We start from the raw sequence: 19,849 nt of genomic DNA on the forward strand, positions 1-19,849 counted from the left end.
ATATTCCTAGAAGAAAACTCAGAGAAAGTTCTCTTCATACTCAGTAGGAATTTCTAGAAGGATTCTCAGAAGATTTCTAGAAGGAATCCTTGGATAATTCCTAAAACAGAATTCCTGGAAGATTCTCAATAGAAACTTCTGAAGAATTCCGACAAGGAACACGTGGAGAATTTTCAGAAGAAACTTTTGGAATATTCCTAGAAAGAACACTGATAGATCTCCAAAAAGAATTTTTAAAGGTTTTTGAGGAGCAACTTTTGAAAAAATGCCAGTAGGACACCCTGAGGAACATGTCTGGGTACTTGGGAAACGTCCATAAATTACATCACTCAAAAATTGGCCATTTTCGACCCCTCCCCTCTTATGCCACACTTTTTGTATGGGACCTCTGGGATTTTACTATGGGTTGTCACACTTTACTGAACCCCCCCTCCTCCCTCAAAGCGTGACGTAATTTATGGACGTTCCCTTGTCCAGGAATTCGAACTAAGTATTTCTCGAGGACCTCCTGGAGGATTCACAGAAGAAACTCCCGGAAGATTTCCAGAAGAAACTCAGGGACGATTCGCAGCAAGAACTTGAGGATTTCCAGAAGGAATACTTGGAAAATTCCCAAAAAAAAAGAACTCCTGGAAATTTACCACTACGAACTCTTGAAGGATTCTCACAAGAAAGGAAGAAATTTCTGACAGATTTTCAGAAGGAATTCCAGTGCCTGCCTGGGTACTTGTCCAGGAATTTAATCTAAGAATTTCTCCACAAACTCCTGGAGGATTCACAGGAAAAAAATCCTGGAATATTCCTAGAAGAAACTAAAGGAGAGTTCACAGCAGGAACTTGAGGCTTTCCAGAAGAAGTCCTTGGAGAATCCCTAAACAGAACTCCTGGAGGATTCCCACAAGAAACGATATTCAAAAGAAACTTTTTTAAGATTCTCAGAAAAAAAAAAAACGCTGGTAGATTTCCAGAAGCAATTTCAGAAGGAGCACTTGTAGATATTCCAGTAGAAAACCTTGAAGAAATTCCAATGACTATTCTGGAGAGAATCCGTCAGAAGCATCCAAGAACAATACCATGGATGAATCCCAAAAGAAACTTCAGCAGGAATTCCAGAAATAACTCCTAGGAGAAATGCAATGCCTGCAAGAAATCCGAAAAACTATTTTTTCGGATAAAGAAAAGTGCAAAAGAATTCCTCTAGGAATTTCAGAACGAGTATCTGGATGAATATCGGAAAAAAAAAGTCTTGGAGAGATGATCTCTTGGGTAGAACCCAGAATTAATCCAGTTCTTGGTGAAATTCCTAATGCAATCCCAGTAGAAATTCCAAAAGGAATCTGAAAAAGGAGAAACCCTGAAGGAACTCCTGCAGAAATCCCATGGGTCAAGGTATCCAAATGAAAACTCATTGGATTCAAAGAAGATTTCTTCAGGATTTTTTCAAAATTCCCGTAGAAACATCTAAATAAAACCCCGAAAGACCTCTTCGAGGAATTTCAGAACTAATATCTCGGTAAATATTGGAAGGAAGTCCTAGAGGGATTACAAGAGAAAAAAACAGAATTAATTCAATATAAAAAGGCCCAGTTTTAGGTGGAACTCCTGAGCAATCTCAGTAGTAATTCTAAGAGGATTTTAAAAAGGAACGTCTGAGGTAATTTGATGAAATTCTGACACAATGTTAGAATTACAGCCAAAACTTGCGCTGTCGTAACTCTTATGTAACATGTTTGTTGCTTGGGTAGGAATTTATCCAGTAACTTCTGAAGAATTCGCTGAAGACACTCCAGAAAGATTCCTTGAGGAACCTCTGAATAAAACCCCCAAAGAACTTCTTGGAGAATTTCAGAACAAATATCTCGGTAAATATCGATTGGAAGTCTTGAAGGGATTTCAAGAGGACCTCTTGAGTAAAACCCAGAATTAAACAAGTTCCAGTTTTTGGTGGAACTTTTGAAACAGTCTCAGAATAAATTCCCAGAGGAATTTAAAAGGGACATCTGAGATAAATCCAGAAGAAATTCTGGTAGAAATCCCAGGGGTCCAAGATATCCATAAAGCCTGTATCCGCAATAATCGGGACACAGAAATACAGCTGTAACTTTGCCACAGAAACATTACAATTGCTCAAATTTGACCTAATAACGTCTTCTAATGTGGTCATTTCACCAACAAAATTTCATGTGAATCGGTGCAGTACTTTTTGTTGTATCAATGAAAGAGTAGAATGTACACCATTGAATTTTGTACAGCCCTTAGTTTGGCTTGTCAGCGTTGTATCTTTTGAATTTGGTAAAGGAAATGGCTGAAATTTTGCACACAAACTTCTCTATCTACATTTGTTGCATAGGCAAAATTTCAAAAAAAAAATCGATGCACTATTAACAATTTTATAGTCGTAACGTGTATTGGGACTGAACGTGATTTTAGCACCTCGAACAGCAATTAGTCAGCACCCTTTTTTGTTTTGATTGTACTATTGAAAGTACTATACCAATGTTCATCAAATTTTGCAGGCATAATATAAACATAATCATCTACCTTCTGTGAAAATTTAATGAAAATTGGCAGAGGAATTCAAAAGTTATGAATAGGCAAACATCGCACATGGAAAACACGAAAAACTTTCACTAACACTCACTCCTATCAACACCAGTAGCTTTCAAACCAATTGATCAAAGTTGATGAAATTTTGCAAGAAAATGTCTCTATAAGTATCATAACTGCCAACGAAATTCCATAATTATAGTCACAGAACTTTGAACTGTAGCGTGAAAGAACCATCTTTTATGCGAATGAAAATTGTCATGATTGTACAAAATGCTTAAAACCACGTCTGTTTGTTTTTAATCCACAGTTAAAAGTAATGCATCGATTTTTACGAAATTTTGCACAAATAATAAACATACATCAAAAAGCTCTCAGTCAATTATTGGGCCAATTTCACCGATTCATTACAGAGCTACAGCCATGCTTCTGTGTCCCGATTATTGCGGATACAGGCTTTACATAAACTTCTCATTGAATTTCAAAAATTAACTAAGCGCAATCCTCACTAATCGGGAATACCTAGAGGCATCCATTCAACATTCTTGAAGGAATCTTAAAAGAAGGGAAAAGCTAAAATTAGTTCTGACGGAATTGACAGATAATAGAAAAATTCTCAGAAATTTGTCAAAAAATATCTGAGAAGAAATTCCTCAAAAGCACGTATATATATTCCCAGAAAAATCTCACAAGAAACTTTCGGAGAAGGCACAACTTCTAATGGAAATTATAAAAAGCATTTTGGAATTTTGGAATTCCGGAAGAAACTTCGGTGAAACCCGAAGAAAAAAAAACTGCTTAAGTAATGTCGAATGATTCGATGAGACCTCCAGAAACATATCCTCGAAGGTTTAAAAAAGCAAAAAATTGCTTGGAAAAACGAAAGAATCGGAGGAATCTAGGAGAGCACTCAAGGATTCCTAATAGCTTGTGGAGGAATTCTTAGAGTTTACATAGAGAAATCCCTAAAAATTTTCTAAAGGAGTCTTAGAAAAATCTCAAACTTCGGAACTGCGTAGAAAATGCTAGATGGAACTCCGTAGAAAATGCTAAATGAATTTGAAAAGATTCATGCGAATCGTGAATCCATTGCCGGTGGGTTCAATTCTCGTCTCGGTCGAGATATTGCCTCGACATTCTCCCAACTAACATTTCATATATCAGAGGAAGGGTTTGTTACAGGTATCCTGACTAGAAAATTATATCAAGTTTATATCATATTATGTTATGATTTAATAATATTTTTCTATAACTAATTATGTTATAAACTAGATGCAATAACTAAAATTGTAACAAAAAGTACACTAGTCTAAACAAGATTATAACCTATTGTGTTATAGTCATATCAAAATTATAACAAAATGAGTTATGAATTTTAGCCTCAGGATTACTAGTTTCTATCAGAATTTGATACAACTTTGGAACACAACATTTCAAATGTCGAAAACTTAAAACTCAATTATAATATTGCTGTGTGCATTCGAAATGCAAATATCAAATGCGGGAGCACCAAATGCGGTAAGATTTTCTAACAAGTAACCCGATGTCAGTGGGAGCTTTTGAATCATAGGTTGGCGATGGTTTTGACTATGGTTGCTATGTTGCCTTGGATAACACTGTGTTACCGCGTTTGGAGCGCATTTGGGCACCGTTTGCATCTTGAACGCACACAGCAATACAATGAGTTATAAAACAATATTTGTAACATAATGTGATATAATTGAGTAATGGTATTTTGAAAACACCAAGGATGTTGAACATGATTATATCACTATGAGTTATAAATATCATAGTTTGTTAGGATTATGTTTGATTTTTGTTACAATTTACTAGTCGGGATAGAGCCTACAATATCTTGAACTTTCGAATGATTTGGATGACCGACCACCAAAGCCACCCAGGGTCATTATTTATTGAGGTATTGATATGAATTTGATAAACTTTTCTAAATTTGAAGAAAGCATATTAAGGCGAAACTGGAAGCATTTCCTCACTTTTTGGTTTTTGATTTTTCATTAAATAACGAAGCAATATTTTCAAAATCGGTTTTCGTGCACATGTAGAGTATGGATCAAGGTATCTTCTGAATTTTTTTCTAGTGGAAAATGTTTTTCGTTTTTGCAGAAACCATTTTTGAGTAAAATTTCATAAAAAAATGGTTTCTGCAAAAATGGAAAACATTTTCCACCTCAAAAAAAAACCAGAAGATACCTTGATCCATACTCTACATGTGCACGAAAACCGATTTTGAAAACATTGCTTCGTTATTTAATAAAAAATCAGAAACCGAAAAAATGAGAAAATGCTTCCAGTTTCGCCTTAAAGAGCAGCTTTACACAACAACAAGTAACTTTAAAACAGTGTATAGATACCAAGATGTCTATTGAAAAAAAGTTATGTATTTCCTTTTTTCGGAGACTTCAGGGCAGCCTCGGAAGAGTCTTAAGTGTTTCCGGGGATTATCGAAGGGATCCAAGGGCTTCCATGACCGCTCCAGAAGGTTCCGGAGGGACTTCAAGGCATATCATGGCGATTCAGAGGGTTTCAGAGCATCTTAGGGGGCTTCAAGGGCTTTCAGTAGAGCTTAAGTGAGGTTTCAAGATGTTCAAGAGGGTTTCCGGAACATTATCGGGGTTTTTGGGGTGCTTTAGTAGAGTTCAGAGAGCTTCAGCGGAGTTGCAAAGGGGTTTCAATGCGTTTTAGTGGATTTCAAGGGGAAGCTTTAGTAAAGTATAAGGGAAACCTGTGGGGTTTTACATTTTGTTTACAAACAAAATTGTAAAATTCAGTGTTTTTGGGAGTTTCTAGGAGTTTCAGTAGTTTTCGAGAAGTTTCAGGGTGTTTCAGGAGGTTTCAGTAGAGTTTAATGGTAGTCTACGGAGATCTCAGGAAGCTTTCTCATGGGTTTCAAGGCCTTCAAGACGCACAATGGTCCAATTTTGAGAAAAGCTGGCAGAAACTAAATTTTTGAACATCTCTTAAATGAGTTTCAGTATATCGATCATGCATCTACAATATCAGAAGCGTTGAATGTCTTTTGAGTAAATTTGAAATCATGAGTTTGTATCTTTTCACAGCGCTAAATAGCTGCTAATGGAAAACTTGCTGATTTTTTGATAAAGAACACAATTAAGTTCAACCACTACAAATGTCTAATTGTATAAGTAATTCAATGGCTTCCAGAAGTTTATTCGTAAGTTATGATGTATATTAGGTACATGCAATGGAAAAAGAGATCAAAATAACACTTTTGGCCTCAAAATTAACATCACAAAATGTTGAAGTACGAGAAATTCTTATACTTTAACTTCAAAGTGTCTTACAAATCGCTCCCAGCTACTCCCCGCGGAGATATTCGGTGCAAACGCTCGTCTAAGTATGCAGAATTGAATAAGGAAAATTGCAGCTGCCAAGAGCTGCCAAAACAATAGCGTCAAGTCGAGACAAGTACAAGACACCGAAGACGACCTTACAGTTGAGGTCGAAATACGTATCTGTCAAAGGAAGCAAATTCTTAATGGAATTCAAAGGAACAGTACTCAACCCGATTTTCTTTTTATTTAATAGCGCCATAATGATATGTGTGTACATAGAAAAATTGTATGAAAAACAGCAATTTTGTTGGGAATTCGAGAAGTAATCGACAAATAATAAAAAGGCCATTATTAATATGAAATTGAGAGCTCAATAATGTTTCAGTATATGCATTTAGGCTAAAATTAGCAGACTACTATGATTTGGCAATTTTTGCCACGTATTTTCAAATCTGGACCACTGTGCGATGTTTCGATAAACTAAAAGCAAAGACGGCTAATAACAAGACAGACAGCTCCCACCTTATCGCAGGCGACAAGGTTGAAACGCCCTCAACGATTCACAGGAACATTAAACATGATTGTGTACGTGTACATGCAAATACGTACACGGAAGCTGTAGCATCTCACGCACACTTATTCATAATGTTGTTCCCGGGAGTCGTGTGCTTGAAGTTCTCAGAGTATATGGAGCAAGAGAATAGATGTCTGTCTTGTTATTATCCGTCTTCGCTAAAAGGGAATTCAGAGGGTTGCAGGATGATTCAGTGTAGTTGAAGTGATGTTGATGGAGGTCGTCTAGGGAGCTTCAAGACGGTTCAGTAGATTTCAATGGATTTCATGATGTTCCATGGGGGATACAGGGGAGTTACCGGGGATGGCAATAGCAATTCAAATGAGTTGTAAGAGGTTTCATGGGGATTCTGAGAAGTTTCGGGGTTAAAGTTATTGAACATATATCTATGAGCCTATATGAGCTATTTCGTAATGCAGCGAGAGATCATTAGTTACGCTTGTAGTTCCAATGACCTGTAATGAAGGGAGTACTTGGATTTTCAGGGAATCTTGGGGGCTTAAGGTATTTTCAGTAGAACTTTAGTGGGATTTACGTAAAATGTACGCATATCGCCTCCACTTTATCATCTTATGCAACATATTATACGATCACTGGTTGACTGGATTGCAAAGTTCAAATTCAAGGAGCTGCAGAGTTTTCATTGTGTTACAATGGATTTCAGGGGGATTTAGTAAAGTTTAAGAGATGTATACGGTGTTGTAGAAGAGCTTTTTGCTGGGTTTCTTGGCGGGGATTCATTAGATTTTAGGGTACAGTAACTGTTAAGAATAAGATTACGAGAGTTTCCGGAAGTTTCTTGAAAAATTCTAGGGCGTTTCAAGACGCTTCAAAAAGTTTGGATAGGATCCAAGAGGATCCAGGGGACTTCAACAGAACTTAAGGGAAGTCTACGATGATCTTATGAAGTTTCTATTGGGGTTTCAAGGCGTTTCGAGAATTTCAGAGGATTTATTATTATTTATCTGTATTAACGAGATTTTTAACCCTAGGCTAGTTCATCTCGGGACCCACGCTTTACTTTCCTTCCGAAGGAAGAACTCACATTTGTGAGTTTGTCGGGAGTGGGATTCGATCCCAGGTCCTCAGCGTGATAGTCAAGTGTTCTAACCACTACACCAGGTAGGCTCCAATTTCAGAGGATTTTTTGGGGCTTCAATAGAGTGTAAGTGAAGATCTACGGGGTCTCAGAAAGGTTTATGAGGGATTCTAATGTGTTTCAAAGCATTTCAGTGAGTTTCATGGCGTTCTGGGATGATTCAGAGCGTTTTAGGGGTCTTCAGTAGAGCTTAAGGACATATGCGAGTCAGCTCTCATCATTCACACAATATAAAGGGCTGAAAATACTACTCATCGCTTGCTCACTTTTTATTAACTTTGAGTTGCATTTTCAGATTTATGCGTTTTGTGGATACCAAGATCCGTATCTTTGAAAATGCGAGACAAAAATGCCCTGGGCATGCTCCCATTTCACCCTGAGGAAAATCTAAAGGCTTTTTCTGTGTGGTTTCAAGGCATTCTCAGAGGTTTCAAGAGATTTCAGTGGGTTTCTAAGACCTACAGTGCCTTACACTGTAGTAAAAAGTCCACGGGAGTCTCAGGGTTTTTTTTTTCTGAGGGGTTTCAAGGCCTTTCAGTGGGTTTCAGGGGTTTCCAGGAAATTTCAGAGGATTCTGAGGGATATTCAGAATTGTTTAAGGATAGTTACGCACGGCTATCAATGCGTTTCAGGACGCTTCAGGCGGTTCCAGTTAGCTACAGTTGATGTTTCATGAATTTTCATGGTGTTTACTCAAAAGAGTTTCAAAACAGGAAAAAAATTAGGACCAATTTACCTTTAAGCGATTCTTAGAACCGTCATAAAACCAATAGAAATGTATTTTGGTTTTCATTCAAAATAAAACTTTCTATCTTTTTGCGGCACCGGAACTATTAAATTGCAATAAATTCGCTGTACAATAGGGTAAGGTTAAGGCAGATATGTAGGAATTTTGAATATTTCTTGTTTAATTTGTTTTATTACTTTTCCGTCATTCTTGCAGCTTACTGTACATTTATTTATTGGGATTGCATTATTGACCTGTTGTACTGATTATTCTTTGAGCAAGTTTCTTCTCATAGTAGTCCATAAGAGCTACTAATCATGGGTATGGCATTGCTTCTAACGAATCCCACATAAATTTAAATCATGCATGTGCATGAACTCTTTCCGGGAACTCATTCCGGAAATATACGAACGCAACGTTCCGAATGGGTTAGGATTTGCATAGCCAAGCCAACCCTGATACTGATATTCGAAGAACCCGTCCATATTACTAAACCCAAGGCATACTTCCTTTCTAATTGAATTCAAAGCACCATCAGGGTTCAAACGGCACAAACCCCCCTTCCATCCGAGAAGTAACCACAGGAAAAGCAGCCAGCAATTTCCACTCACTTCCCGGGAAATTCCCTATGAAAGCGCCGAGTGAGATGATTCCATTCCATCCAAGATCCAATAACTTACCAGTCTTTTGATTAGAAGCCGGGCGCCAACCTGCCAACAACCTGCTACACACCGGACCGTACGGAAGCAGTCCAGCCTAGCCCAGCACCGACCGGCACCGATGAGGCTCGTCTCGTCTGATTCACTGAAATTTTAATCACCGAAGGCAAAATTGGATTTGGAATCAATTGTACCTAGTCGTCTTCTTCTTCTGGTCTTCTGGCTTTTTCTTCTTCTTCGAATCAGGATGGTTCGTTTCTTCTTGTTGTGTGAGATCCGGTCCGGTGTCACATCGAATTGGCTTGCTTCCGATCGACTTCGGACCAACGACCGGCTGACCCGGAGAGGACGCAGGGCAAGGTAAGGCGACTTGAAAGCAAATTTAAAATCAAACTTCGTTAGATCGTCCAACCGTCCACCACCATCACCACCACCAGCAACAACACTGGGTTTTGATTGGATTTCGATAGCAATTTATTTAATTGCTTCGAAATTCAATCACCGTCGTCGGGTTCGACTCCCCAAATGGTCGGTGGATGTGTGTGATGGTCAGGATCGGAAGAGGACCAAGAACAAATCTGGATTTGAAATGTGCTTGACGACCTACAAAAGCCCAATGTGCACCATACCTAATTGAAAGCGCTTTGCATAAAAGAATATAATAAGAACGTCACAAAAGAAAGGTAGGTAATTGCTTCATGTAAATAAGAGGACTTATTCAATTTCAATAATTGTCAAAATTCGCATGGCAAATGTTTTTTAATATTTATTTTCGAATTGCCTTTCGATAAATACAAAGTGTGAAAAAATCCCTAAAGGGATTCTCTAGCATATCTCCATCACATATACAGGACTAATAACAGGACACTGTCTTACCAATTATCACAAGAAAATAATGAGAAAAGTTGAAGATGATACTTGTCGATTTTGCGATGAGGAATCTGAAACCTCTGCACATTTATTATGTGACTGTGTTACACTCTTTACTACAAGAGTAAGATATTTTGATAAGGGATTCCTACAGCCCTCTGAAATATGGTACTTACAGCCTTGTAAAGTAATTAATTTTATACGACACATTCTTCCCTGCGGGGAAACATCCGACGATCATGCGCTGAGGGTCTCTGCTCATAGTGACCTATCGCCTTGATATGTGGTTACATAGATTAAAGCGGGTGGTGTATCACAAAAGATCAGAAAATTGGTCGCAGTGATAAGTTACCCTACAAAAAAAAAAAAAAAAAAAAATCTCCATCATAATTTCTTACAATTATAACATAATTCCAAGAACTCCACACACAATTTCCAAGATTTTCTCCAGATATTGTAAAAACGTTTTGGAAAGGCATTTTCAAGAATAAAAGCATGAGAATTTCCAAAAAGAAAAGATTTTATAACAGGTCTCAGAACCTCCTCAAAAACCCATTAAATGTCAACATTCCTGTACTTCTCAATTTAGTCGTTGAGATATTCTAGCCCAGAGCAATTGTAAACCAAACAGAATTCCAAAAGTTATTTTGAAAAAAAAAATAAAAAAAAAGAGAATATTCAATTCTCAGAAAAACAAATTGAGTGTTTTTTTTTTTTTTTTTGAGAATTGTATATTCTTGGAAGTTTCGAAATTTATTTTAAATCTTTTGGAATTCCGGTCGTGTCATAAATTTAGCTTCTCTACTAACGTAAACGTAGAATCCTAGAAAAAATGTTCTCATATACATATGTTGGAATATGATTTTTCATAAAAGCTATTTATCGAATTGAGGAGGTCAATAAAACAGTCATAAACCCAAAATGAAATAATGTAGGTTTTATGATAGCTCTCAGAGCCTCCTTAAAAACTAATTAGGCATGCAATTGTCTCTTTGGCTATGGCAGAATTTCATGTGGTAAATTCGAAGTCATGCCTGTAAATGCTCACAGAAAAATTTCAAATCCAAAAAAAAACTATTCATAAAAAATAACCTTAAGGAAATTATAGAAGAAATTCAACAATGATGGTATCGACTATATGAAGAAATCATCTAAGCGGACGAATTCCAACACCTCTGAAAAATGTCTTGGGAATCTGAGAATGTGAGCAGGAACTTCGGACGAATTTTGAAAAACTTCTTATGAAGTTTCTAGAAGATCTCTTCAGAGACACTGCACTGGAGTTTAAAAAACTGCCGACAGACGTAGGTGCTATTTCTTGTTACAACAAAAACAGCAAAAATAATTCTAGGAACTCTATACGGGCTCCTAAAAGATTTCCTGTACTCAAAGAAATAGTTTTCAACAACGGTTTAGTGAAATTTTTGATTTATTTTCAAAAATTTTATTTATTTTATTTATTTTTTTTTTATTCTTGATTATATTAAATTTTTTTGTTATGAATAATATCCTAAATCACTAGAGCCATGGTGGAAAAAGCTTCGTTTCATTCTGAAAAAAATGTCATGAGAACCTCAGAATGTGAGCAGAAACCTGGATCGAATCTTGAGAAGCTTCTAATGAAGTTTTCAGAATACCTCCTCAGAGTTGTCAAAGAAATTGTCCTTCTTTCGGCATGAGATATAATTTCGTCTCAACAATAAAAACAGCGCAAATAATTCTAGAAATTTCACAAAATCTACAGAAGGATTTCTTGTACTACAATAGAAAAGTTCTAAACACGATAAGAGTGGAATTTTTGAAAATAAATACTTAACTTTTTCATAGACGATATTTTGATACCGCCAGAGTAATTCTAGAGGAAATTTTGTTTTATCTGATTCTTGGGCAAATTCCGGGTCAAATCCATTCTGAAAAAATATCAAATTATTTAGAAAAAAAATCGACATGGCAAATTCTCGAACAAGGTAAAAAACTAAAATAAAAATAAGTTATTTGGTTTATTTTAGTATTTCGAATTAGTTTATGCCAAGTATTTCGAAAAACCATATTTTGCAGATATGTATAACTATTCTACCTACTCAAATCCTTTAAAACTTTAATTAAGGATTCCATCATGAGTTTTTTCTAGAACTCCGGAAAAAAAAGAAGAATTCTTACACGGAATGCGAAAGAAAACTTCCAAAACAATTCTCCTCCAGAAATTTCCGAAAGTGCATTTTTTAAAGTTCCAACTGACGATATTTCCTGGAATTCCATAAAATCGGATTCCAGTTTCATCAACATTTCTACAACAGTTTGTGGGGTTTTTTCACCGAAAAAAATCAACAAATCTCGAAACATTTCTACAACAGTTCATGCAGGGTTTGATTTTTCAAAATTTTCATGGCTTATTCCAATATTTTCACAATTACAAATTACTTCCATCAGAAATTACTATAATTTTTGTGTAACTCTGAAAACTCATTTAAAACAGTACTCTAAAAATTCTTCATGGTATTACTCAGTACTTCAGCCTCAGCCGAGGCATTCTCGAGTGCCGTAAATCTTTCTCAGGTGCGTCGCAGGTTCCTGAGCCATAAAAAAAAAACAAACTCTCTAAGTACAAAACACGGAATACTGCCATCTTGAGACCAACAATTGAAAGGCCCGCATCAATATTTTGTGAACAAATTAGCGTTGGGCAATTTTGAATCGATGTTCGCAACACCGATGTTTTTGTTCCGATTAATCGATTTTTTGAATTGATGTTGAAGCTTCACAAAATCGACCGAATCGATTTTTTGCATTCGAATTTTTCTTTCGATTCAAAAATATTAAATTTCTTTTTTTTTCAGAATACCATTAAAAATGTAAAATACGTAAATATAAATCGAGGTAAAATGTACATAAAATCAAAGTACATAAAATCGAGGGTCTATATAATCTAGGATTCACTTAAATAATCAAGGTATACCTGTATGTCTCAGGTTTTTTTGGGAAATCCCTCCCATTGGTCTAAGTGAATCTTTCTCAGGATTCTGGAGGAATCCTTCTTATGGTCTAGAGAGTCCTTTTCAGGGTCTTAGCGCATCCTTCTCAGGATTCTAGGTCAGACCATCTCTGGGTTTCGATTTTTTTTTAATTTTTTTTTTTGAGAATCCCTCTCAGGGTCCCTCTCAGGGTTCTGGGGAAACTGCTTTCAGGATTCTAATGGGATGTCTGTCAATACTGTAGAAGAATTTCTCTCAGGATTCTGGATGAATCCACTAGAGAGTTCTGGGGATATTCGTCTAAGTATTCTGGGAGAATCCCGAGGAAATACTTCTCGTCGGATTCTGAGACAATCCATCACATGATTCAAGGAGAATCCATCTTGGGAATCTGAGGAAATCCCTCAGGATTCTGAAAGAATTCCTCTAAAGATTCTGAGCATGATTCTGAGAGAATCCATCTTAGAAAACTGGAGTTATCTCTCCCAGGATTCTAGGGAAATTTTTAACAGAATGCAGGGAGAATTCCTATTGGGAGAGTCTTTCTCTCTTTACTGGGATAAGGTCTGTGAGGATGATCATTTTCAGCATTTTGAAGGAATCTGTCACAGAATTTTAGAGGAATCCTCAGCATTATGGAAGAGTCCCTTTAAAAATTCTGGAGGATTTTTTTCTCAGCAGTATTATATTATCAGAATTCCATCTATCCATCTATCAGAATTCCAGGGAATCTCTGGATTCTAAGGGAATTCATTTCACGATTTCGGGATATATCCTACCAGAGCTCCCTACCAAGGGTGAATCCATTTCAGGATTCTAAGAAATTTCTGGATGATCTGGGTTGTTTTCTCTAAGGATTCTGGAAGACTCTTACTTAGGATCCCACTCGGAATTCTGAGGAAAATTTTGTCAGCATTCTTAGGAACTTCTCTTAGACTCCTTGGAGAAGTATACTAAACATTATCAGAATTGTGGCAAAATTCCTCTCAGAATTCTGGGGGGATCCCATACAGGATTCTAGTGGCATCCTTCTCAGGATTCTGCGTAAGACCCTTTTAAGATTCTGAGGAAATATTACTAAGACCGTTCGCAATGCTGTTTTATTTTGTATGGCGAGTTTTAAAATTTTTAAAACTCGCCATACAAAATAAAACAGCATTGCGAACGGCCTAAGTATTCTACGGATACACTTCCCAAGATTCTCTGAAACTTTGGTTTTCTGGGGAGATCTCTGTCAGGATTTTGAGAAAATTTCTCTCAAGATTCTGGAGAATTTGTCTCATGATTCTGGAGAAATTCTTGGGATTCTAGGGCTGCATTTTCCAAGATTCTTCTAGGTCACTCTATTCCCTAATTACTTATTATTGAAGAATCTCTCACGAGAATTCTAGATAAATTTGGATTTTGAAGAATCCCTCACTTAGATTTTATGATTCCTCTTAGGGTTCAGAAGAAATCCTCCTCAGCATTCTGTTTTCTGTATTCTGGAGCAGTTTCTCCCATAAATTCCTTTCAGGATTCCCCGGGTAGACGAGAATATCTGAATCACATCTCAAATCGAACAACTTTTACTGTCATAGTTCGATATAATTTTGATGTGTTATTCAAAAATTCAATGAATATCGCACGAATAGCTCAAAGTGATATGATATCAATTTTTGTTCTTGTCGAAATAACTGAAAATTTCTACATAAGAACAAATGTAGCTCTTCTGCACGAAATGGAACTCATATACCCATAAAGATAGCTCAATGTTAGTGGCATGCCATGTGCTTCTTTCTGAGCTGTGAAAACGAAGAACGTCATGCTCCCATGTTATTCACAACAGTAAGCCACAGTTGAGTGGTAAGCATCGGCGCCTGTGAATCTTAAGGACGTAGGTTCGATGCTGGATGTTGGCATTTTTTTTATTTTTTCAAGAAAAAGGTCGACAAATCTTTTCTGCTACTGGTTTGATTTTGTAATATCTTAACGAGCTATTATTGAGCAATTCATCATACTAGATTTTGCTATTATTTCTTATATCAATCATCTCAATATCAGTTTTTGTTCTTCAGTAATTCAGTTAGTAATAACTGAATATGCTATTCATTAGATTTTTTATCCTACTCGGGGGAAAAATCCCTCTAGTAATCAGGGAAAATCCTTGACATGATTATGGGAAGATTCTCTTGAGAATCTGGTGTAATAATTTAAAGTATTCTAGAGGAATCACTCTCGGAGTTCTAGGAAAATTCCATTCAGGAGTTAAGGGGAGTCCTTTCAAAGATTCTGGGGGAGTGTTTTTCAGGAATCTGAGGTAGTTGTTCTGTTTTGTTTGGGAAAACCTCTCAGAATTCCTGACACACCTTCTCAGGGTGCAGGGGAAGTTCATTCTAGAAGTTTTCGTAATCTCTACCACGGAGAATCCCCATCAATTTTTGGAGAAATACCTCTTAGGTTTCTAGATATATTTTCTTCAATAATCTGGAAAAATTCCTCTTATGAAGCCTCTCACGATTCTGGGGGATTCGCTCGCAGAATTCTGAGGGATACCTTTTGGGATTCTGGCTGAGTTATTGTTAGCATTCTAAATGAATCCACCCAGGATTTTAGGGAAATTCTGGGAGAATACTTAAAAGGATTCTGGAGGAATTCTTCTCAGGATTCCGGGGAATCCTGACTCCCAGAATTCTGTGAGAGTATATCTCAGATTTCTTTGGCAATCCTGACCAGTATTTTTAGGGAACTGGAGTATTCCTTCTAAGGATTCTAAGCTACCCTTTTCAGGATTCTGGGTAATTGCTTTTAAGTTTCTTGGGGATTTCAGCTTAGACTTTTTTTTGTGAGAATCTCTCTCAGTATTTTAGATGAATTAATTTCAAGAATGTGGAAGATCCGCCCTTGGATTTCCGCTAAGGATTCTGGGATAATCCCTCTTAAGATTGTGGAACATTTTGAGAGAATCCCAAGGGTAAGCTTTTGTCAGGATTATGGGACAATCTATCACAAGATTCTGGGAGAATTCCTCTCGGGACTCTGAGACAACTCATCTCATAGATATAGAGAAATCACTCTCAGAAAAATCAGAGAGAATTCCTACCAAGATACCAGAAGAGTCTTGTTTTTTTTTTTCGCTTAGGGTTCTAGTGTTATCATTTTCAGCATTCAGAATTCTGGAGGAGTATCTTTAAAGATCCTGGGGGAGTTTCTCTCAGCAGTCTGCGGGAATTTATCTCAGTACTATATTGGTATACTTCTCAGAATTCTGGGGAATCTCAGGATCTCAAGATTTTTCTTTCGATTCAAAAATATTCATTTTCATTTGTTTTGCAGAATGCACTGTCTCAACGTTTTTTTTTTTTTTTTTTTCATTTTCGAATCAGAGTCGCGAAATGTTCGATGTAGAAACTCAAATTTAGATATTGAATTTATTAAGACTAATAAAACTTACGATGAACTTGAACTACATGCAGTAAACAAATTATTTCTTAGTTTTGTAATATTTTATAATATCGAATCGATGTGAAAACATCGATTCAAAACATTTGATTAAATCGGTAAATCGATTCTGCTAATCCGATTCGAATCGATTCACAAAAACCGATGTTTCAGCCAGATTGGCCCAATGCTAGAACAAATACGTTTCTGTTTATTTAGGGCCTTCTACGATCGACCCATGCATCTCAATATCATTAACACAGAGCAGGTAGGCTACGCTTTCTGTTTAACGTATTGAGATTCTTTGATGGATCACAGAAGGCCTTGAATCGACAGAATTGTGTTTGTTTACAAAATGTTGAGGTGGCCATTTCCATTATTGGTATTTTTTTTTGTATTTTTTTCTTGGTCAAACTAGTATTGCTTCATTTTCGTTTTAATAATGGGAAAGTTAAAATTAGTATTAGTATCGGTAAGCTTTCCACCAGTTTTTTATAATTTGAGTTATGATTCTGATATTATTTTATTAAGGTATCAGAAGGTCAGCTCCAGAGGCTTATGGCTCTTCTTACGCTGTCATGCTGTCTCATATTTTTCAGAACTATTTTTTTCTTTGGCAATCCTGCCCAGTATTTTTAGGGAACTCGAAATCCTCGTTTTGGACACAAAACCTCTATGTATTCTTGTATTACTCCCTGAAATATTGTTGGAGTCTTGAAATACTACAATCCCAACATTCGTATTAAAATTCGCCGTAAACTCAAAACTTTTCAAATTTTGCGTAACTTTTTTACTGAGTCAAAACTCTCAAAATTTGCAACAGTTTTTTTCGGAAAAAAAAATATTGAGAAACTTTAAAATTATAACTGTATCTAACAAGTCTGTGTTGAATTTATGTAGTTTCCACGATCTAGTCAATATAATTTTAAAAATCTTAAGATCATTTTTGGAATGCTTTGACAGTTTGTTTTGGAACTAATATTTTGGAAACCGAAATTTTCAGATTCTAAATTATGTATAATTCTGAATGTTTTCCACCTTTCTGTATTTCAATCTGTTGAGTAAAAATCTAGACCAACATTTGAAAAGGCCGGAACAACCATTGCAAATTCTCACTTGTTTCGTCCCTCCTGGGCGTATTTCAACATTTTTATGCAAACTTTTCCCGTTAACAGATAGAGGGGAGTCAGATCTATCTGTTACTGGTAAAAGATTTCATGAATAATGGGGGGTACGCCTAGGAGCAGCAGGAGAAGCAGAAATTCGCAATGGCTGTTACGCCCTTTTCATATGTTGGTCTAGAAATGTTTGCAATTTAATTGGACTAGTTTGCCAATTTGCTGTCAATAACGAGCACACACTTGAATAAGTTGAAGTCCAGATTTGCTTCAATTATGTTGGTAAAAGGTGTTGCTGCACCGAAAAATTTCTAAAAACTTCAAAAGAATGCAAAAAGTTTGGGAACCGCTGATATTACCCATAAAAGTAAGCATAAAAGTGTTTGTGAACTTTCTTCAAAAATATCAAATAGTGGTGATTATCTACCCGTGAAAACAATTTGAAGGATTATCATAAAAACTTAGGAAAAAACTGTAGAATGTATTCATTTGCATCCAGTCAAGGAAACTTGATTCAGAAAGAGTTTACTTTCCAGAAACTTCTCCTGGAAGTGACTCTCTGAGTCTTGATGGCATATCTGGTTCTATTTTCAACTATTCTCTCAGGCAGAATTCTCCAGAAAATCCTACTAAGAAATTCCAAAAATTCTTCTACACGAAAGTCGTCACGACTTTCGTGTAGAAGAAATGTTTTCCAAAAATGTCCAATTAAACTTAGAACTCTTTAGGGTTACCTGTCGATCGCTGACGTCCCATCAGTGTAGTTTGCATTCCAATTAAAGAATATCTTCACTCTCTTTGATGTAACATCCCAGCTGAGACAAAGCCTGCTTTTTTGCTAAGTGTTCTAAGAACACTTCCACAGTTATTAACAAAGAGCTTCCTTTTTAAAGATGGAGATGAACCGGCCAGCGGCTGAAAGTTTCGATAATAAAGATATTCATTCATGAGAGCTTCCTCTGCCAATGACCTTTCCGCATATGTAATGTATATCATGTAGCAGGTAAATATGTACGAAAATACTCTATGCCCAAGCAAGTCGATGGAATTTCCATTACTGAAAGTTCCTGGACCAACCGCGAACTGAAGCCGTCATTCTCATGATGGTCATGTTGAATACTCGCGTTTTATCGCTTAAACTACACGTACATTTACCTAAAGCACTTTCAAACTTGTATGGTGCACATTGCGTACTTTTTTGCAGATACTTAACAAGCTGCCCAATTTGCTCCAATCCGGCTTCTGGTAGAAGTGTGCTCTTCAAGAGGCTAACTTCCTCCCACGGTTCGTTCGTTATTCCTTTTCGTCGTGCTTCACATGTGCCAAACCGAAATCTTCACGAAGAACCTTCCCCAAAACTTCCCGTTATAGTTTAACACAAACAAAACACACATCTCATCGTCGTCGTTTGCTGCTGGTTTCAAAATGTGGGCCATCCATGTCTACCGGACGCATGTGGTTCTTCTTCACCTTTCACTTCACCCGACCGAACCACCCAAAAGCCCGAACCAACAGAAGAAAAAAATCCGGCGCCCAACTTGCCAATATTCTCAAATTTCTCCAAACCGTTTTGCTTCATTCACATATGGGATACGCGACGAACACTCTCGTCTCGACAGCAGCGTGGAATGCAACAACTGAACAATCTCTTCCACACACCGACCGTGTCCGCACGATACAGCACACTACAGCGAGGTGTCCGATCCGCGCGAACACGTCACACACCAGAAACCAGGGAAGTGAAACTCCTTTGGCGCGGCGGCACGCGCTGATCAACAGCTGAACTGGTTTTCTTCTGCACCACAACTTACACGACACACACGACTCCGATGCTTTCGCAGCATCAATTGAACACTAACTACGTACAGATAGATCGGCAGCAACGGAAATCGCGCAAAACACGAGTCGCGAGTGGTAAGTAATCCGAGGGCGGCGCCAATTGGGACCTACACAATGTACACACCTGTCACGGACAGCGGACGATGGCTAACTGACTCGGCGAGGAGTGCTATTGGGACCATCAACCGCCAGCCAGCCAGCAGTAGCAGCAGCAGCTCCAGCACGGTCAGTGAATATGACGGGGGAGGTGGAGGTTCGTTGGGTGGTCCTCCGCGGTGAAACCAGGCAAGCTTCAGCTTCAGCTCAGCAAACAGAAGAAGCACATGCTTTGTGAGAGATGGAGCTTTGATTTTTGGTAACCGTCGTCGGGTGCGTGAGCGTGAGAGAGCGAGAGAAGAGTTTGGACATTTGTTGAGAAGGAGTCACGGAATGAAGAGAATCGAGAATTTGGTAACCCAGGGAGTAATGAAAGCTGTGCTTTAGTAATGCCTTATTGAAGATGATTCCAAATCTAATATTACACGCTATGTCCAAAGGGAAGTATTATGAAAATCGAATGTACCTCAAATGTTATTCCCTAGGATCGTAGCTTTGGACCTCTAGTTTCAGGATCTGTGCGGTTTAAAATATTTTCTCTTGGGTTTTTTGTTATTTTTGATTTTTTTCCTATTTTCCCATACAAATATCGAAAAAAGTCATTTTAAGGTCAA

At 37.2% G+C, this 19,849-nt stretch overlaps 1 protein-coding gene across 8 annotated transcripts in view; it reads right to left on the bottom strand.

The window, feature by feature from the left end:
• LOC109425466 (uncharacterized) overlaps positions 1-19,286 on the bottom strand; it is a 395,602-nt gene extending 376,316 nt beyond the window's left edge. For 2 of the 8 annotated variants that reach the window (XM_029851937.2, XM_062860043.1), the window contains exon 1: positions 19,112-19,257. The gene's annotated coding sequence lies outside the window, so the exon portion shown is untranslated. Of the gene's footprint in view, positions 1-8,941; positions 13,863-18,692 lie in introns of those variants that run through there. The other 6 variants (XM_062860045.1, XM_062860044.1, XM_062860042.1 and 3 more) reach the window with 6 other exon arrangements.
• Between the last annotated feature and the right edge of the window lie 563 nt (positions 19,287-19,849).

This window comes from Aedes albopictus, chromosome 3, assembly GCF_035046485.1.
Source record: "Aedes albopictus strain Foshan chromosome 3, AalbF5, whole genome shotgun sequence".
Taxonomy (NCBI): domain Eukaryota; kingdom Metazoa; phylum Arthropoda; class Insecta; order Diptera; family Culicidae; genus Aedes; species Aedes albopictus.